Source organism: Cyanistes caeruleus, chromosome 15, assembly GCF_971803275.1.
Source record: "Cyanistes caeruleus chromosome 15, bCyaCae1.hap1.1, whole genome shotgun sequence".
NCBI lineage: Eukaryota > Metazoa > Chordata > Aves > Passeriformes > Paridae > Cyanistes > Cyanistes caeruleus.
The window spans coordinates 5,632,530-5,653,174 of record NC_141715.1 but is presented as its reverse complement, the minus strand read 5'-3'; the positions used below and the strand labels follow the sequence as shown (position 1 = coordinate 5,653,174).

The following is a 20,645-nucleotide window of genomic DNA, read 5'->3' as shown; positions in this document are numbered from 1 at the left end:
AGCCTAACTCCAAGCCAGGAAGAAACAACCAAACTCATACAAGAAATCTGCAAACCAGAGAAAAAACCCTGTGTGCTTCCCCAAGGATAGATCCTGACAGACTGCTGTGATTTGTTTTGTTGGTCTGTTTTTCTTCTGAAGCTGCTTGTGTTTCTAAGGGAGGGAGGTGTGGTAGGTTTAATGTAAATGAGCTTCACAAAAACATTTGATTTTGTGGGGGAGCTCATTAGCTAAAATGAAGACTATAAAAGAAAAGTTGTCAAAGTGAGACATCTAAAGAGAAGATAATGAGTTGTACTGCAAAGCATAAGTGAGTGGAAGGAAGGTACATATAGAGCTTTTCTGAAAGGTTTATCTTGCAGCCACTGTTAAATCACACAAAGAATTGAAATACTTTAAATTTGGGGAATAGACAGGATGAAAGGCTGTGGTTTGACATCATGATTGAGGCACTGACTGCAAGGCTCCCTACTGCTGGAAAGAGCAGATGAAAATCTGGGTAGACTTGCTGATCACAATGAGAATGTTTGTCCCTAATGGGACAAAACACTGTGCAGTCATTAAAAAAAAAAGGAAAGTTTAAAAAAAAAAAAAACCAAGCACATTCAAGAGTCACAACAAGAATTCCACATGGGAGAAACCTCTGGTGATACCAAAAATGTTATGTACAATCCCAGCCAGCCATCATGGGGAAAGCTGACCTGAAACTGGAATAACTGGGAATGCAATATTGTGGAAAATACTTCCCAGCCTCACTTGTGTTCGTGCCTACCAGCAGCATAGTGGCCACTGTGACCTAAACAGCCTCTATCTATGAAATGTCTTCTCTGAGCTGTGCCAAGAGTTCATAGTCTTATTTAGAAAGTTACTAAGCCAAGGGCAGGAGGGGTCTTCCCTCTCTGGAAAACCTGGGCCAAAGTTGCATCTCCAAGAAGTTTTTCAACCTGCTTGAGAAATCTGCTCTGAAATTGAGATGGGGAGGGAAGCAAGACAGAGAAGGGGCCAAGGACACTTTGAGCTGGTAGACAGGAGAAGGTAAGAGAGGGGAGGAGGATAAAACAGATGCTGGTGCCTAAGGAGTGTCTCCAAGGAGCCATGCTGGAGCGCGTCCCCGCGCAGCTGGAGCACGAGGCGCCGCGAGGAGTGGGAAGCGCCGGGGCACTCTGGAGGTGTCACTTTTGGGATTTAATGAGCTTCAGCTGCTCCCTGCAAACGTGCCTGGCTTCCCCTGGAGCTGCCAGCTATGGAACTGGGACATCGCCCCGGCCCCCGTTGGCAGCTGCTCCCGAAGGTGAGAGAAGACTCATGTGAGCACCAGGATTGCTGGCTCCGAGAGGCGCTGGGACGAGAGCAGAGATCCTCGGAAATCCTGTCGGGCTGACACGTGGGGCTCCTCCCACGCTTGGCTGGGAGGGAAAGCTTAAAAGCATAATTTGTCCAGGAATAAGAAAGCATCATCTTTGTGCCAATTGGCTTGGAGGCAGCGAAGTGCAAGGAAAATGTGATAGGGGTTTGTCAGCTCTCCAGTAGAGACTGGCTTGTAATTACTGCTTTTGACCGGTTCTAGGTGGATTGTGTGCTGGAGTGGGTTGTTTTCTGCAGTGCCCTGGTATGTAAATTGTGGAGCAGTAGGTTTTTAGTGAGGTGTTCCTGAAGTGCTGCAGGATGTGTCAGATGACCCCATGGGGTGAGGGGATGTCTCCTTGCTGCTCAGATCCAGGGCCCAGGTGCTGCACATTCCCAATGCAGCCCTCAGGGTAGTCAGGAAACTCTCAGCAGTCCTTTGAAGGAGAAGAGAGATCTGAAGTGCAAGTTACCCTGGAAGCATTCAGAGACCTGGATGCTCCTCCATGGCTCAGTTCAGTGCTTGGTCAGTTTCTGAGGTTTTTCATTTTCACTCATTTTAAGAGAGAAAACGTTCCCAGGTTTTTCCCTATACTCTAGTCCCTAGGCTCTCTAAGACTAGTGAGAGGTGTGTGTGAGGCAGCAAGCCTGGCTCCTGAGGGACCTGGTGGTACAGAAGCCCCAGTTGCTCCCTCAGCAGGACCAAAAGCATTTGGGCATTAAAAGTCATGGAAGATCTTTCTTATGATGGAATATTTCTTTCATTGGCTGATTGCTTTGCCCTCCTTCCCTCTCCTGTTTGTCACGAGTAAATACAGTTTGAGGAATAATGAATTCCCAAGCTCTCAGCTCCCACCATGTGTCTTTAACTGATCATGGTGAATGCTCCAAGGGGCAGGGAATCCATTCAGCTGCTGGATATTACACAGATTCCATTCTCACACACAGCACAAGCCCTCCCTGAGGAGGAGAGGAGTGAGGAGGAAGATCTCACGTCTGATAGATTGTTTAGAAAACAACTTTGCGTCCCACCAGTGCCAAAGTCCCAGGACACATCCCCTTGCTCTAATTTACAGCCATGGAGAGCTTTCTCTTGCAAGATGAAAGTGGGCTAAAAGCAGCTGAGGGAGGAACTTCAGGAGATACGAGGACAACGTGAGCTCCTCCTGCTCTCACAGCTCAGCCCAGCCCAGCTGCCTGCGTGTCAGGGGCCAAAGGATGGGATAATTGCTCTCCCTGCAATACACTGACTATGTACATTTGGATTTCAATTAATTTGCTGGCTCTAAACGAACTGCCTCCTATTGCTTTCAGCAATCAAGTCTTGTTAATTGAAAATAGCATTTATCTTATCTCTAGGAGAAGGCTGGACAAAAGTAGGGCAGCAGAATCCCATGTGAAGGTAGCAGAAAGTGAAAGGAGGAGGGGGGAAATGAAGCGAGGGAGGAGAGCAGCCGGGGTGGCCAAGGCAAAAAGTTCAGCTTTTCAGCTATTTTTTTTCTGTTTGGTTGGTTGGTTGGTTGTTTTTTCTCGAGGGCTTCAATGTTTTTAGAGTGTCCCAGTTTGGGAGAGGTTCTCTTTTTACCCAGGTTCATGTGGTCCCACTTCCAGATGGTTGTGGACATCAGTGGGGCTCCTGGGGCACTGGCTCATGCTGCAAGGGCCCGTGAACACAGGGTTTGGGCTCCTGAACACAGGGTTTGGGCTCGTGAACACAGGGTTTGGGCTCCTGAACACAGGGTTTGGTCTCCTGAACACAGGGTTTGGGCTCCTGAACACAGGGTTTGGGCTTGTGAGCACAGGGTTTGGGCTCCTGAACACAGGGTTTGGGCTTGTGAGCACAGGGTTTGGGCTCCTGAACACAGGGTTTGGGCTTGTGAGCACAGGGTTTGGCTCCCTGCTGCCTCTGACACCTTGGTGCTGCCTGGAGGCTGCAGGAGGATAAGTAGCTCACATCTCAGTCACACTGAGCACAAGGGATTTTATTTAAAGCATTTCCTCGGGTGCTGGGTCAACCCCACGTAGTTGATCACCCTGTCTCTGTTTCCACAGGGACAGCCACAGGGGAAACAGTGACTGAAATGTCAAAAGTGTCCCAAAAATCAAACAATACCCAAAGCCCACTTCCTTCTCCCTTTCCCAAGGAAAGCCCTTTCAAAACAGGACTGCCAGCACTGCTGTACTGTTTGAAGAATGATCCCAGTTTCTTACCTTTAAATTAAGTTGCAGAGTAAGTCCTTAAGACATGAGATCTACCACAAGTTTGGGTTTTATTTTTTCTTTTTCCTGGTCTGATTACTTAAACCCTCTCTGAGTTTCCCACCATTTGAACCTAATGTTATCTCATACACACAGTCGTCATCTCATTAAAGGGAAATCAGAGGAACTGACTTTAATAAATTTTAACACCCTGTGTGAAAAATCTGGCAATTAAAGCTTCCTGCCCCTGGACCTTTGAAAGTGACATGTGGCAAATCCCCTTCAGTCTTTAAGAAGAGCTGCTCATCAAAGGAAGGTGGCACGTGGGGGTAGGAGAGGAGGCAGGGGAAGGGAAGAAACAGGAGCATCAAAACTGAAAGGGACTGTGAGACAAAAGCTGACCCTCCTGCCAGAAACTGAGGAGAGAAAAAGCATCATTAGAGGAGCTGGATAAGCCCAGCTCATTCTGGAGCAAGGAAGGCAGGATGGAGGTGGGTCCAACCAGGCAGCACCAGGAATGAATCATTTCACAGAGACCCCCCCAAGTACAGTTCTGACAGGATTTTTGTGCTTGATGCTGATCTCATGGGGCAAAATGTTCTGGAGAACAACAAGCAGGACCATGGCTGGCAGGTCCTCTGTAGACCTTCTGGGAAGACATCCTTGAGATAAAGATATCACCAGGGCAAATTCACCCTCCTTGCTACCTTTTGGTAACAACCTGTCCAGGGATAATCACTTCTAATACTGTTTTTTCTGGGTTTGGGGGGTTTTATTTATGGATGGGGAGAAACAGGTGGATTTTATCACTGTTGAACCTTCACTTGTGGATTTTATCACTGTTGAAGCTTCACTTGTGGATTTTATCACTGTTGAAGGGGGTACACTAACCAGGTGTTCAACTTCCCTGTAATCAGATGCAGCCTCTCAAGATTTCTTGGTCCTTCTATCTCCTTCTGAAACCTTGAACATGTTTACTAAGCTCTCTATCACCTGATATTTGTACAAATGGAAATTATGACCTTCATTCCCATTTCCTTATGACTCATCTCAAAAGCATATAAAATAGCAGAAGTGTCTTGGAAAAAGGGTAAAAATTGTATATTGTAGTGGTTTTTTATGACCTAGACTCTGACATCTCTTAATCTGTGGCTAAAAGCTTTCTTTTTGCTTTTTCTCCTCTTCCTTATTATCTAGTTTTTCCAGGATGGCGAGAGATGAAAGAGATCTTACGATAGAAACCACTGATTTTGTGCACAGGCAGGTGAAACTCAAGCAGCGAGGAACTGATGATGGACTGGAACTCATTAGCATGAAAATCCTCAGGTGCCTTATAAAGCTTCTCCTCTGAGTCTGCTGAAGTGATAACTTCACTGGAAGAGATTTTTCTGAATAGGAATGGCCAGCCAGGGACTCTTGGTTTGATTGGATTGCAGTGAAGCTTCCCATCACACCTGAAACACAAAAAAAAAACATTTGTGAGGAGACCAAGGCAGGAGATTGTGTTGCAGCTTGGAATTTGCCCAGCATGAGAGGCAGGTGAAGGTGAGCCACAAGCTGAAAATGGGCAGTGTAGCAGCTAGAAGGAAGTGAGGGACTTGTCTGGGCAGGCTGAGGAACCCAAAATGATGCAGAACAAGTGGGAAAAGGAAAGCTTAAGGTAGGTCTTGGGTAGGTAACTGGGATGGCATTGCCTCTTCCCCTCCAGAGGGGAGGAAAGCTGCTAGGTCTCCATGCACAAAGCTTGGAAGCCATGTGAAGATGGGTTTTGTTTGCCCCCATGAGCACAGAAATGCTCCAGGAAGACTTTCATATTGAGGGCTGTTGATCCATTCTTGGAGTACCCAGACTTCACCTCCTCCTGTCATTACATAGTTCCTGTGACCATTTCTTCCACCCCTGTCTCTCCTGTTACACATTTTCCTGTCTGGAGACCTGGTTTCACTGGGACAGGTGTCCTTTTGGACAAAGGCAGGTGTCTCCTGGCCAGTTCCTGGTGCAATGGGCACAACAGCCAGCTGGCAGCTCATCCCATCTCCCTGTGGTGTTTCCATCCAGACCCCCAGTTCTCTCTTTGACATCTAACATCCACTCAGGTTCAGGATTCTGCCAAGATTCAAGCATATTTGTGCCTCTTGGTCTTTAGGGAAGATATATCTCTTTTATTCAGTTGGCCTTTGCTGACACTGAGGTCAGAGCACCTGTTTTTGGTGACACTGATCCTGCTCCACGTGCTTGCAGAATCAAAGTGCTGTGCATGTGTGAGTGTGAAGGAGGTGAGAGGCCACATTTCTTCAGCAGGATCTTTGGAACCTTGTAAAGGTGGAGGAGAACAGGTCTGCCCTGCACCCAGACTCACCCAAAACGTGCACAAACACCAGCTCTGCACTGGGGACAAAGCCCAGGGGATGAGCCCAGGCAGGGCAGCACAATGCACTCTCCCCTCTCATCTAACCCCAGCTCCAAGTGTCCCCCTTATGACCCTCATTCCCAGCACACCCCAAAAAATGCTGTTCTGCCACAGCTGCTCACACAAGGAGGACTAAGCCAGGAGGGTTCCTGCCTGCTGGGTGGCACAGACCCCCTCCTGTGCCATTTTACAGAAGGCTTTTGTTCTGGCTGTGCTATTCCAGAAACTGTCAGTCCCCATTAGCAGGCATGAGGGGATGCTCAGCACTGCTCACACCATGTCCTGCACCGTGAGTGCCTTTGGCTTCAGACCCGACAAGCGGGCCAAGCACCTCGAGTCTCCTGCCCTCCAGATTTTTCTTGGCACAAGCCTTTCCTTTTCAGGGAAAAATAGCCCATGGGCTTTTTATCACACCAACAGGCCTTGCTCCATCCCCCATGACTCTGGCTCTTCTGTGACTGCAGCAGCGTTTAATTTCCAAGGCAATTTAGTTTTAGGCAAAAAGCAATCTCAGCACCCCTGCCTGCTGCCACTTGCCTGCAGCATCCCACATCAGCTGCTGGAGGGAAAACTTAGCTGGGACCCCTGGGGAAGGCACACAGGCCAGGAACTGCAGGAAGTCGAGGTGTTTGATGTCTGCTTTATTTATTTATGTAGCAGTCACCGTCTCCTCGAGCATCCCTTTCCAGCGAGGACTGATAAGCTGCTCCCAGCTCCTGCTTGCCCACCCCTGCTGGCTCCATTTTCTGCCAGGCTCTATCTCGTTAGCATGCACCAAAAAGCCCCCACTCACATCCCTGCTGGGCTGCCCTCCCTGCCCTGCCTCCAAAACACGGCTGGCGTGCCATGGAAACGGCCGAGCTGCCGGGCTCGGCAGAGTGTGCAAGGGAGAGGGATGAGGGATGGCTCCAGAGATGCCCTGGGTAGCCACAAGACAGAAATGCACCTTTAGAATTAAATTCCCCACTGCCCTTCTCACAGCTGAGCTAAGTATGGTGTGGTGTACAAAGCAATTTAAATAAGTTTAATTAAATCAGCTTGCTTGCGTGGTGCTGGTTTGCAGCTGAAAGTCAGCAATTCACATCTGAAGCTGCAGCAGGGTGACTGAGGGTGACTGAGGGCTGAGTCCAACAGGCCCCATCCTTGGATCTCCTTCTGCATCATGGGTGGGAGCAAATCCTTGACATGGGCTCTGCAGTGAACCTCTCCTTGTGGGTGCAGCTCACTCCCAGGTGTGCCCAGCTCCTGCCCTGCCACACTCTCCTGCCCACTGCAGCTCACAGTGCCCTTGGTTCCCCCATGGCTCCAATCCACACCAAAGCCTCATCATTCTGCCAGGGTCTGGGTGTCACCAGTGGTGTGCAGTGTCCAGGCAGAGCTCTGCCAGGCTGCTCCTGCATCCCACATCTGCAGCACTCCATACTGCCGTGCCCCCGCTCTTCCCCTCCTCCTCCCAGCACGCTGCAGCTGAGCAGCCAGGGGAGAGGCACACTGCTGGGGAGGATCATTTCTAGGAGGGGTTTGGTACAGCTTCCCATCACAGCAGCAGGCTCAGTGTGCCGTGAGCTGAGGAGCAGGGAAAGCAGTTTATCCAGTGGTACCTGGCAGGGAGGAGGATGCCATCACCCAGGCAACAGCTTTGTTTGCTTCCAAATACCAACCAGGCAAGTTATGGCAGAGCCTTTCCTATGGGCCAGGCCAACACCGAGGGGACATTTGTTATCATGCATGGACTGGCCTCTTCTGGGGATGCTGGATCTCCAGAAACACCCTCTGGTCACTGAATTAACAGCAGCCCTCTTGTGTAATCAGCAGCTGCTGGCTGCAGACACAAGCCCTGCACTGGCAGCAGCTGGGCTTCCACCCCAGCTCGGCCACCAGCTGCTGCTGGACCCTGGGCAAGCAGCCCCACTTTCACAGTGCCTGGGAGCAGTGTTGGGCAGGGCTGGAGAGGGCACAGCTCCTCCACAGGGAGCTATAATTAATATCAGGAAGCTGCTGGCTGCTCTGGCAATCCCGAGCTCTCCACGTAGTGCCTGTGCCATTCAAATCCCTCCTGCTTTGTGAAGCGTATTTATTATTATCTTTATTAATTACATACTGCAGTGCACTTAAAATAGGGAGGAGGGGGAAGGAATGGCCAGTACTTTCCCACCATGGAAAAGCAAAATGCTACATTTTGTACTTGTTGAAAGTAAAAAATCTCTCATTTCATGGAGTGTGAGATGCATTACTAATTGCACAATTATTTTGTTCCGTGGCACTCGCAAAACAGAACTTGGAGTGCTTTCAGCAAATTCTGGTGTTGAGGAAATAATGACTTGGGTTTTGAAAAAAAGTACTAAATTACATGCTCTTCCTTTATGACAGTTATTTCTTGTGTTTCTAGGATATTTCTGCCCTAACCCTTCTCAAGATGTAAGGAGCAAATCTTTGCTGCATTACCAATGTGCCAGAGCCAGTGTGGATGCTGAGGAGAGGAAGGGGCTGAGCAGGGACTGCTCCCTGCCCACCTCCCACCACCCCAGGCTGCAGCTGAGCCCCTCTCTGACAGGGGTCAGGCTGCAGGGGTCACTTGCTTCCCCCTGAAGGATGTCTCATGAAGGCCAGATGACACCTTACATGCAAAATTCATCCTGTGCCCTACAGAAGTGCTGACAGACATCAGGAATGCAAACATGCTCCTGTCCCGGGGGGCAGAGCGGGGTGAGGGAGGTGCTCCAGCTGCCCAGCACAAAGCTTGAGCAGTGGAACAGAGAAGGACAATGTGTGTTTGCACTCAGTCAGAGGGACGGGGTGGAGCTGGAACAGGACAGATGAGTTCCTCTCACAAGGTGTGCACAGACTGCAATGTGCAAATGCTCCCAGGGAGGTGGATTGTGCAGATCTTTAAATTTTGAGGCCCTAAAAACTCTCCTGAGGTGAGAGGTGTGTTAACCCCACCTCTGCAGTGCTGGGCTGCTGTGTGTCCTCCCTTCCATGGCTGCTCTGTGTGAGCCCAGCCTGCATGGTGTCCCACCATATCTTGTCAAGGCAAACTCTATTTAATAAACTGTAAAACTAATGACATTGAAAATAGCTCTGGGGACTTCTTTCCTGTGTGTTCCTCCCTCACCATCCTCCCACCACACACAAAAATCCAGCTGTTGGCCAGCCTCAGGTCTCTCTCCCAGCTCTGCCCTGGGCTGAGGATGTGCCTGGCAGCAAGCAGGAGCAGCACAGACGAGCGAGAGCAATCTCACGCAGCTCAGCAGGTAAGCACAGATGTTTGGAAAACTAACCTCTTCAAGATGAGGAGAAAAATAAGTCTATTTCAGTGAGATTGATCTGCTGGCACCAACAGAGCAATCAGCTGGACTTCTAGGAGAGCAGCAACAAACAGCAAATTAGAAGGTGCCAGCCCGCTGAGAGTTCAGGCAAATTAGAAAGCAGAATGTGCCTCTCAGCAGTGCTGGCTGGGCTTAGCCAACTCCTTGTGGCTCTGCAAGGCAGCCTCTGGCTCTGCTGTGGTGGCCAGTAGCCATGTGCCAAGGTGAGGGAGCCAATGGCCATGGTGCACTCAGTGGGGACATTGCACTGACAGCGGCCACCTTCAGGCCAAGCTGTTCCTCCTGCCAGCCAAAACTTTGATTTCCTGTCAATTAGCCGTATTCTTGAGCAATTTCTGCTTCTCTTTGAAGACTTGGAAATACAGCTACAAGCAGCAAAGTGTCAGCACCTGGTGTGCAGCAGGAGCACCGGGCTCGCTCTGCAGGGCAGTGTGGCCAGCGGGAGCACGAGCAGTGGATCTCCCTCCTGCTACAGCCCCTAGATCAGGATTTTCCTAAATTCCCCCCAATCCCATCTAACTCTGCTGTTTCTGAGTCTCTCTCTTCTCCTGCCAGCCACACAGTGCTGTCTGGGCAGCTGAAGAGGGGTGAGTTGTGTTCAGAGTCAATCATTCCCATGGGAGGGCAGGGGGGTCAATCGGCTCAAGCTGCCTTCACAGTGAGCCTCTGATGACAGATGCTTCCACCAAGGCACAATATTTCAGGAGCTGTTGTTTAGCTGCACTAAGGAGCATCTGAGCACCCCACAGAAGCTCTGGCTTTATCCCTAAATGCTGACCTAATGTCTACTTTAAATTCCGATCCCTTGGGAATGGTAGTGCCATGTTTTCCTCTGTCGAACCTGAAATGGCTCCAAATGAGATGGACAATTAAGCATCTCTGCTAATGCCCTCAGAATAAAAAATCCCAGGTTATAACAGCAGAGAAGCACATCACCAAGGAGTGCAGATTGACAGTCAAATTCTGCTCAGGTAAAGGCAGTTACAGCTGTGGTTTTGTCTTTCTCTGAAGCCAAAGAATTTAAAATAAATGTTTGTCCTTGGTTCTAAGGAGACAAAATTTCACCTGACATTTTTGAATTCAGTTCAATGAAGTTCACTTTCATTCCTTTCCCAATTCCTGTTGAATAAAGGCAAACACTTTCCATTTTCTTGTGCCACTTCTACCACAGAAAATAATGCTTCTTTTTGACTGAAATGCCTGGAAGGACTTGAGCTACCCCTGAAAATTACTGCAATGCTGGGTGTGCAAGACAGGCCAAGTGAAGAGTGTGCTAACAAAGCAGAGGAGGGAGAATGCTTTCAAGTGCTTTATAATTGCTAAGATTTTTTTTTAATCCTGTTTACATTTAACTTTGCACATTAAGCTCATAACCATGGTGTTCAACCAGGTGCAGCAGCATATACAAAATCTTATCAAGAGGAGCAAATGAAGAAGATGGGAAGATCTGGGATGGATAAGGAGGAACATTGAGATGGAATTAGCACCTGCTGATTTTCATCCTTTCTAACAATATATTGCTTGTCAAGAAACTTGAAGGGGACCAACTTCTGTCAGTTAACAATGCACTTGAGAGAAATAATTGGAATGGAAAATGCAATGGCTCACAGCAATCTCCAGAATCTCCTGGCTCCTTGGCTTTCTATCCAGTGAGCACTGCCTTGCTGCAGCTTGGCATCCTTCAAGGTCCCTCCTGCTGTTCTCCTCCCCTTGTTTTGCTAATTGCAGTGTTTTTTTTTTACAAACCTTAAATACAAAAAGGGTCTTGAGTGGTTCTGGCTGGATTGAACTATTGTGTCAGCAGCTTTTCAGCCCTGCCAGGAATGCTCAGAATAAAAGATTTAGATTTTAACCAGGTAGCTATTAGAATGGAAACAAGGATTCAACTGATTACTGCTCTCCCTTTAGCAAGTCTCTCACACTGGTGCTTCAATATTATCAACCTCTTCATATTACTGGATATAGAAATGAAAGTTAAGTGGCATCAGCCTTAAAGAGGGACACAAGTCCCAGACACAGTGGAAAGTGACTTGTTAAGATCACTCAGAAAGAAAAATAAGTGCAAAATCAGAAATTTAATCTTCACCTTGAAATTGTTTAAATTCTTATTGCTGCCAGAGGAATAGAAGAAGTGCAGAGAAGAACAATGGATATACTTCAGGGTTTATATTTCTGTGACTTTTCTGTGGTCAATAGGGGCTGGGCTGGACTGCATCCTGCACCTTACCTCTTATTACATGAGAGGCCTCCTTGCATCCCAGCACCTTTGAAAGGGAGCCAAGGTGCCAAATCACCAGCTGAACCCAGGGCTGAACCTGGGCTAAAATCTCCTGTCAGGCATCCAGTGAAACCCCCAACCTCAGGCAGCTGGAGGCAGATGAGTTATACTCAGTCAACTGAAGGATCCCACAATCCCACTGGCAAGGATGCTGAGCATCCCTGGGGCAGCCTGAATGCATCATCCTGCTCCCAGCAAAACCCTGGAGCCCCTCAGGCTGGGAAAAGATGCTGGGAAAAAGCAGCTGGACCCCATTCCCCTGCAACACCACACCTGCAAGCCCAGACCTGAGACAGCTCAGGCTCCCCATGAGCACCTGAAAAATCGAAATTCAGTTCAGCAGAAGCCCAGCAGCCCAGCCAGCCTGAGCCTGCTCAGCACTGGGATCTTTTCCTTAATGTAAGAAAACATTTTCTGCAGGAAACAGAGGAATGAGAACTTTTTTCTGAGATCTGTCATCTCTCTCTGCCACCTTTAGCTCAGTGTTAGCGTGGAGCTGCCAGGGGGACTCTGACCTTTATGGGAAATATAAAAATCATTGAGGCTTTCATATTGTTTAATATTCCTCATTGATTAGTTTCCATCTCCCTGAAGGCAAGTGGATTTGACTTAGAGCCAGAGCTCAGCAGTACCCAGTGCTGTGGGTGGTATTGAGCTTTCAAAGGAGAGAAAGCTGACAAAATAAAACTCAGAGAATGACTTTCAAAAGTAAGGACAAGAAAATTAATAACTTTCAGAGTGGATGTCTTTTTTCCTGACCTGGACTAAAATCTCACTACCATTTGCATAAAGCTTTAACTCCCAGAGACAGTCAAACATTGACAGCTTATTTCAGCTCCAAACCATGGAACTCATTTGTTGCAGATACAGAAACATTATATGGGCCTGGTTTTAATTTTTTTGTGCCAAAAACTGGTTGCATTTGCTATGTCCACCCCAGAGCAGGCTTGTGGGTGCCCCAGCCCTGTGTCCTCGCTGATGATCTGGGGCACAAATCTCCCACCTCACCTGTTCTTGTCAACAGAACTTCCAAGTCCAGCCTCAAGCAGGCAGGAGGAGGAAGAGCTGCCTGTTCAGGTGGCACAGGCAGAGCAGCTGCCAGGAAAAAGGCCAGGAGAAACAGGGCACAGAGCTCAGGGTGGTGCTGTTTGCACTGACTGGAGGCCAGTGCAGCCCCCACAAGGATTTCCTGCTTCTCCAGACCCAGAGCATCCAACCTTGCATAAATCCATCCCCGTGCCAGACAAGCTGAGTGAAGCAGAGCTGCTGAGTAAGGAAGGGACCTGTTGAAAAGCCTGTTTAATTGCCTTGAAACTTGTTTTGAGGGACCATAGGCAGTAATCTCCCTTCTAATAAAACAGCCAAGAATAGCCATGTCTGGGCAGCTCTTGCTACTTGATTAATCTCATCTCAGCTCTGGCTGCTTTCTCCCAAAGCTTCTTCCACAAAGCCCTGACTCGCCTCATTCCACTGAGTCATCCACAGCACAGATCCCTCTGCTCCCAGGCTGTTTCTTCAGGCTCATTATATTTTTAAAGCCTGGGCTGGTTCTCTTCCTCCTTCTGTGTCCAGACAAGTAAATGTTGGGATCTGCTTCATGAAGCCAGGTTTCACATGGCCTGCCAGGAATCCCAGTAACATCCTCCAACAGGGACTGGTGTTCTGCACATCCCAGGCCATGCTGGCCATGCCACAGCTTTTGGCATCAGCAGAGGAGCAGTCAGTGGGAGGAACACACCACTCTCTTCTGCCCAGTCATTCCCTCCCTGGTCCCAAGATTTCAGGATCTCTGGCATTTTCAAATGCTCGTTACAATTCTCCCCTGTTTGCTTTAGGGTATTTGTGCCATCCTATATCAGCTCAGGTGAGGTCATTGTAACAATAGCAGTAGATAATGAAGAAATAATGAGCATTAAGAACTACCTTCAAATTAATCACAGTTTTATTTCTCTATTTCTAGGTACAACATCGCACCTCCAGGCTCCCTTATCTTTCTGGGTGCACCTGGAACTGTGAAAGCTTTAAACTTGCAAATCCAAAGCTTTAACAGGGTAAACTGTTTTGCTTCAAACTCTCCAGTATGGCAATTAAAAAAAAAAAAAAAAGAAGAAGAAGAAAAATCATGTTCTATATTTGGCATTTGGATTTGTTGGGTGTGCAGGAGAGGAAGGTTTGGGGGAGCTTATAGATTTGTACAGGAGCTGAAAAGCTTCTGCCTGCTTAGCAGCCTTCATTGCACCTTCATTGCAGAAAGGAGAGAGCTGCTTCTGTTCTTGGCAGTGTGAGCCCCAGCACTGACCCCATGCCTGCTGAATGGTTCTGCTGCAATGTGGACACTGGGCATGGAATTCCCCCAGTTCTACTCAATTCCTTTAAAAATTGCCTTTTCAGCATCTCTTTTCCCATCTGAGAATAAAACTTGCCTTCCTCCTACTGCAGTTATTTGTGGGAGCTTTATAAAGTGTCCAGGAAGGAGAACCATTTTCCCCCTTCAGTCCTTGACCCGTCAAAATTCTAGAAAAAAATAGATTTAATCACTTTCCTAAAAAAACAACAGTGGTGTCAGTGTGTCTGGGTTACAACAGGATGTTGTAACCCCTCAGTCTGATCTGGGACCCAGGAACCAAGAATGGGATTGTCACAGCATTTGTGGTATGTCACACCTGACTCCTCAAGGCTGAATTTTTGCCAAGGATCTTGCAGGATCTCCAAGCTTATAAAAAGTATGTGTGCTACACAGTCCGTCTTTTAGCTATTTGTAGCAAATTTGGGACTGCACATGAGAAAAAGGAAAGCCACAGCAGCAATTCACTGACCCATGAATAAAACTTGATGAGGAGATGCCTCCACTCAGTCCTGACCCCTTTTTCCATTTACACCACTCTCCCCAAAGTAGCTGGTGGCTGGTTGTGAGCAGTGAGCAAATCTGTGCAGGGGACAGAACTCAGGTGAACCTGCATTTAATGTGAGTGAGAAACCCTAACATGAGAGGTTAAACCCTCTATTTATTCCAATATCTTTTGGAATTCAAGAGCAGGTAAAGGTACCAGTGAAGTCAGATCCATTTCCCATCTTTTTTTGGGGGGAAGAAAAGACAAGGCATCCATGTGCTTTCTGCAGGTTCACAAATCCAGGAGCCAGAGAGTTTCCAGTCTGGTCATATTTATTGTCTTTCCAGACTTGACTTTCACAGCACTCCCCAGTTTGGGCTCATTTTTCAGTGTTTGGGGCTGGCTGGCAGGTTTTCAGTTTCCATCAGTGGAGTAAGGAGGATGTTTACCCCCAGGTTCCCGGGGGTGTTCAGAAGAGCCAGGGGAAGCCTGGAGGAGGGAATGAGACAGAGGTGTCTCTGCAGCGGAGACAATGAAGAGGGACAGCTGTGCCACAATCCTGCCCTACCTGCTGCTTTTCAGTAATCACCCAACTGGGCTGGATTTTCCCCCCTCTCTCCTTTCTTGCTATTAAGATTTATGTGCAGGAAGGTGCCCAGCTGTGTCTGAGCACAATAAACCTCTCGTGGCTGCTAAAAACCGGCGAGCTGCTCTCCCCTCTTGTTAGCAGTCAGGAAGATGGAAGGAAGTGGGAGGAATCCAGAGAGTGAGGTTTTCTAATGCCTCACTCTTCACTACCAAACCCAGAGCTATTTATGGTGCAATTATCACCGCAGACAGACTCCTTTATCATCCAGCCAATATTCTGGGTAGAAATCCTATTGCAGCCCAGCCACTCCATACATCATCGGGGCTCGGGCAATGGCCAGGTGAAGAGGTTTGCTTGCAGGAAACATATCTGCCAGACACTGCTGGGCCCTGGCAGCCCTGCTCACCCTCTGTTTATGGCCAGGGAGGAGGCTGTGCCCTCCTGCCCTTCCAGCAGAGCCCAGTGCGCTGGGAGCAGGTGAGAACAGTGGAGGGTTGTTCTGCACAGCGATGCCAACGGGGGATTCTCCTGTTGGGGCATGATGGATGGGTTTTACCAGGAGCACAAACAGCAGCGAGACTTCTGGACTGAGCACGGCTCGGGAAGCAGTGGAGGGAGAGGGGCGGCAGGGAAGTGACAGGAGGTGAGTTTTGAATCCTCTGTGGTTTCATAAACGAGTCACAAGGCAGGGAGGGGAGTGAAGCACCTTACACCCTGGGCATGTCTCTGAAGAGCACTTCCCAGGGTGTCTGTGTGTCCCCACAGCTCTGGGACACACCCTCCTCACCTCCTGCCTGTCTCTATTGCCTGAGTCAATGCTGCAGGAATTGTCCCCCAGGACTCACCTTGGGTGGACAGCACAGCTCCACCAGCTGAAATTTGGATTTCCTTTTTCCTCTTCCCAGAATTCCTTTTACTCTGGAGAGGAAACTGCCCCATTCTCCTTAGTCTGTGCTGGAATCCCTCATGAAGTTCAGCTGCACTTCTCCACGGGGCTCAAGGGTCTTGGAGCAATCTCCCACTGAGCCTGTTCCTGTGGCTGGTTTGGGACAAGACCAGAGAAAACTGGATGAGACCAGTGAAGTGAGGTTTCCTCTTTAATACCCATCTTGAAAAAGACTGTGGTGTAGATTCTCTGCTAACAAGGGCTGAGCATCCCCTTCCCCTCCCCACTGGAAGATTCATTTCTTTCATCCGTTTCATTTCTCATATTCACAGACCTTGCCAGGACCTCGATATATCTGGAAGCCTCTTCCCCTGTGTCAAACGTGGGTGGTACTGGGCAGCTGCTGGTGGGAACCAGCAGGAACACACACAAGGCTGCTGAGTCACAGAGCCTGATTTTCCTGGAGAATCAGACTAAACTCCCACCCACATCACTGTTCCCTCTGCCAGGGCAGAGCTGGGATGTGCCCTGGTCTCTGCTCCATCATCTCCCCTTTATCTTTCATTGCACAGAGCTGGGATCTATTCATTACAGAATGAGCCTCAATACTTACAAAGAGTGAAATTCTTGAGGCACAGGAGGTAAAATAACCATCACTCACACTGCCTGTTTACCTTCTAATTGTCACTGACTTCTGCCTTTTCACATTCATGGTGCTTGAAAAGGGAAGAATAGATCTAGGCAATGTAATTTAATACACCAAACATACCAGCTTAATTGCAATCCCCATAAGCCAGACACACAAAACTCTAAACAAATTCGATTAATTTATTTCAATTTGCACAAGTCTTCCTCTCAGACTGTAATTAATGGAGGAAAAAAATAAGGTAAACACAGCCCAGCTGAGAGAGCTGTCCTTGCTAAAAGTCACATTTTATTTTAATAATGCTGTATTTATATAAGTTCCACACCTTTAACAAGTTTCCCATTTCCTCGATATTTAATCAGTCCTGCAAATATTTTGCCTGGGCTCAAAAGGTTTTGTGAAATCAGGAATCAGCAGGGAGAGCCCGAATCACCAAGGGGCACTTGGGGTGGATGTGGCTGTGGGCAGAGACTCAGGGGGCAATCCCTGCTCCAGGTGCTCCCCGGGGGCTGAAAGGTGATCCTCAATCAGGTGGTGTGGCAGGCAGCCCCTCCTTACTGTCCCAAATCCAGAGCTTCCCAGTTGCAGGCTGGTAGTGTTTCTGGATCTGAGGGGTGTAAATGGCTTTGGAAAAGCCTTTGCAGAAAGGTTGTCCTTGTAAATCAGAATATTAATTGTGTGAATTACCAACCGTCATGTTCAGGCAGCCCCACCTGATGCATCATCCCAGATCTCCTGCTGGGATCAGGGCTTGGCTTTGCACAGTTCCCATGTGCAGCACAGCCAGGGAATGCCAGAGCAGCACCTCCAAAATGCTCTGCACAGGAGACAAAGGCATTTGTCCAGCTGCCACTTGATCTCTGCCCTGGGTCACCTTCAGCACATGCCCGTGATCACCACGCTCTGCTCCGTACAGGAGATTTCACCCCTCATGCAGCCTGCCCAGAGGGAGGGACAGCACAATCACAGGATCCCAAACATTGTCATGGTGTGATCTTTGGGGTTGTCCTGTGCAGGGCCAGGAGCTGGACTCAGTGTTCCTTGTGAGTCCCTTCCAACTCAGGATATTCAGTGTTTCTATGATTCTACCGCTTCTCCAGGTGAATAGGCAGGTCCCACTCCAACTGCTCCAGCAGTCACCTTTTTTTCATCACTTGTCATTTTCCAGCTTTGAATACATCCCGTGGGTGAGTTTCTTGAAAGAGACAGCACATCTGTCTTCATTGCTTTCCTTTGCTTTTTTTTTTTTCTTCTGAAAAAGCAGGAACAATATGACCCATCTTTCATTGCACCAACTGGCATTGCTAAAGGGTGGAAAAAATTAGGTGCTGGTTTTTTTTCCTTTTTCTTCCCACCTTCATTAACTTTAACATGTTCTGTGCTCCTCTTCCAGCATGAACGTAGCATTGCTAGAGAAGAACATTTTAGCTCGAACAATCTTTTGTTGATTTTCTGCTCTCTCAAGTACCGGCTGGTCTAATTAGTTTGGAAATGCACCATTTGTTAAAGAAAGATGAGGCATAGTCTGACACCTGCTGTATTAATTTTTTACCTCTTTATCTAATTGCTTGCCCACACTGTTGGGTGAGGGAAGTTGTCACCCATGTCTCCATGGGAAGGTGTTGAACAGAAAGGCAGGAAATGATGCTGCTGGGGAGGAGGTCACATTTTGGGGTGATGGAAGCGGAGCCAGTGCTAGCATTGCTTTATACCTCCCCACAGATGGAAAACCAGGTGCAGGAACATCCCATCACCCAGAGAGGAAGGCTGGGTGGGGTGGGTAGGGGGCCCATTTGCAGAGTGACTACCAGGGACCTCGTTGTGCGACCCTGGGCAGCACATTTCCTCTTCCCACCCCACTTCCTGCCTGTAAAACCCTGAGTAGCATTACATAAAGTCCAGAAATCATTACTAGATGTTGTTGGGATGCACAGGGGAGGAATTCAGGTCCTCAGGTAGCAGGTAAATGGCAGTGGCCTGGCAGCCAGGACCTCCTGTGCTGCAGGTGCCTGGTTCCTCCTGGGCCCTGACTGCCATCAGGAGCCCACACAGAGACAGACCCATCTGCCCCTGGCTCTGGTGCTGGTTTGGGGCTGAGGCTCACATGCAGTCCCCTCTGCCACACAGACTTGTGTGGCAAGGCTGGGAGGGAGGCAGCATGGGAATTGCCAGGCCTTTGCTGACCCATCCCAGCTGCTCAGTGAAACAGCTGCTCATGCCAGTGGGCTGAGAGATGCCTGGGCTGCCTTCAGAAGGGGCTGTGGAATGCTGTTCTGTGCCAGATGTGTGCTGGGACAAGGGGTTGCTTCACCTCCCACTTCCAAGCTGAGGCCGTGCCCAGCAGGATGGCTGGAATATCACAGAATCACAGAATCACGGGGTTGGAAAAGGCCTTCAAGGTCATCGAGTCCAACCCAGCCCTTAACAAAACCATGGCACTGAGTGCCACATCCAGTCTTTTCTTAAACACATCCAGGAGTGGTGACTCCACCACCTCCCTGGGCAGATCATTCCAGTACTTTATCACTTTCCATAAAGAACTTTTTCCTGATATCCTACCTATATTTCCTTTGGTGCAGCTTGAGACTGTCCTCTGTTCTGTCAGTTGCTGCCTGGAGAAAGGTCACCTCTGAGTCTCCTTTTCTCCAGGCTAAACAACCCCAACTCCCTCAGCTGTTCCTCACAGGGTTTGTGTTCCCAGCCCCTCACCAGCCTCGTTGCCTCCTCTGGATATCATCATCCTTCCCAAACTGAGGGCCCAGAACTGGACACAGCACTCAGGTGTGGCCTCAGCAGTGCTGAGTACAGGGGAAGAATGAGCTCCCTACTGCTGGCCACACCATTCCTGATCCAGGCCAGGGACCATTGGCCTTCTTGGCCACCAGGGCACACTGCTGGCTCGTGTTTGGCTGTCACCAGCACCCCCAGGTCCCCTTCTGCCTGAGCACTGATGATGGGGAGCAGGACACCCCCAAACGCCCCAGTGCCCTGCTCCAGTCCCAAGAGAGCAAACTGGCTGGAGTGGGGAGAGGAGCCTGCAGCACAGACCTGGCTGGGGAGCTGGAGGTGGATCAAAGTGACCTGCACAGGTCCCCAGCCCTCCTGTGCTGATGGAGAGCACAGCCTGCCGGGGGCCAGGGCTGGGAGTAGGGCTGATTGTGGGGCTGAGGGAGAGAAAAGCCAAGGCTCTGGCAACAGCTGATGCTGCACATCCCTTCCGTGCCTTCCTCCTCGCCCACACTCAGCCTCTTCCTGACACCTAGTGGGAGCAGGGCAACACGGCAAAGGGATCCTTGTCAGCTCCAGACTCCCGGGCACACGCCAGCCACAGGTTGGGCACAAGGCCTGGGCTGCCAGAGCCACCAAAAGAGCTGGCACCAGCCATAGCTCACAGCTGGGCTTCATCAGGGCACAGCTGCTTCTGTAGAGCATTGCTGGGGGGGAATTCAAGGTATAATTCCTCATGGAAACAGTTATTAATGGGTTAGCAGGGATACTGCTCTGAGGCATGGGATCTGTTTAGGGTTATCTGCCATCTCAGACCTCTTGAGCCCTCTCCCTCTCTTGCTGAAGCTGTTCCATGTCCCCAGGAAAGGTGCACAGCACAGCTGGGCAGTTCCCTTCTTGTCCTTGATTTTGGATGGCACCTTTGGGAAGCAGAGGGAAGAGGTGAGATGGGAGCAAGAGACAGGTGAGAGCTGCCCCAGGAGGACATCACCTTCCATCCAGGACCACCCTCTCATGCAGCCCATGCACATCTCCCTGGATCATCTCCCATCCCTGATGCCAAAAGCTAACCTACTCCCAGCTCCCAGGCCTCTGCCCATGGCTGCAAAGGCAGGACAGGGACAGATGCTGGCCACAGCATTTGGGGACATTGCCTCCAGGGTCATCCCACACTGGTCAGCATCTCTACTGGACTGATCTCCCATCCCATCCTTGCCCACAGCCTTTAGCTGCAATGACAGGCAGGAGCTCATTCCTCCTGTCTTGTTCCACACACATTCTGCAAGCAAAACCACTTTTTTTCTTCCCCTTGTTGCCATCTGCAGTTGCTGGACTGTGATCACTGTGCCTAGCTTGCTGTCTGAAGGCCAGGGTGTCACCTCTCCACATGTCCCCAGATCTCCCTA

General features: G+C 49.3%; 1 long non-coding RNA gene across 1 annotated transcript; it reads left to right on the top strand.

Moving 5' to 3' along the window:
• The first annotated feature begins 855 nt into the window (after positions 1-855).
• Positions 856-9,029, top strand: LOC147650345 (uncharacterized). The gene is made up of 2 exons (XR_015276586.1): positions 856-1,035; positions 4,741-9,029. It is a non-coding gene; the product is annotated as an uncharacterized LOC147650345 (long non-coding RNA).
• The last annotated feature ends 11,616 nt before the right edge of the window (positions 9,030-20,645 follow it).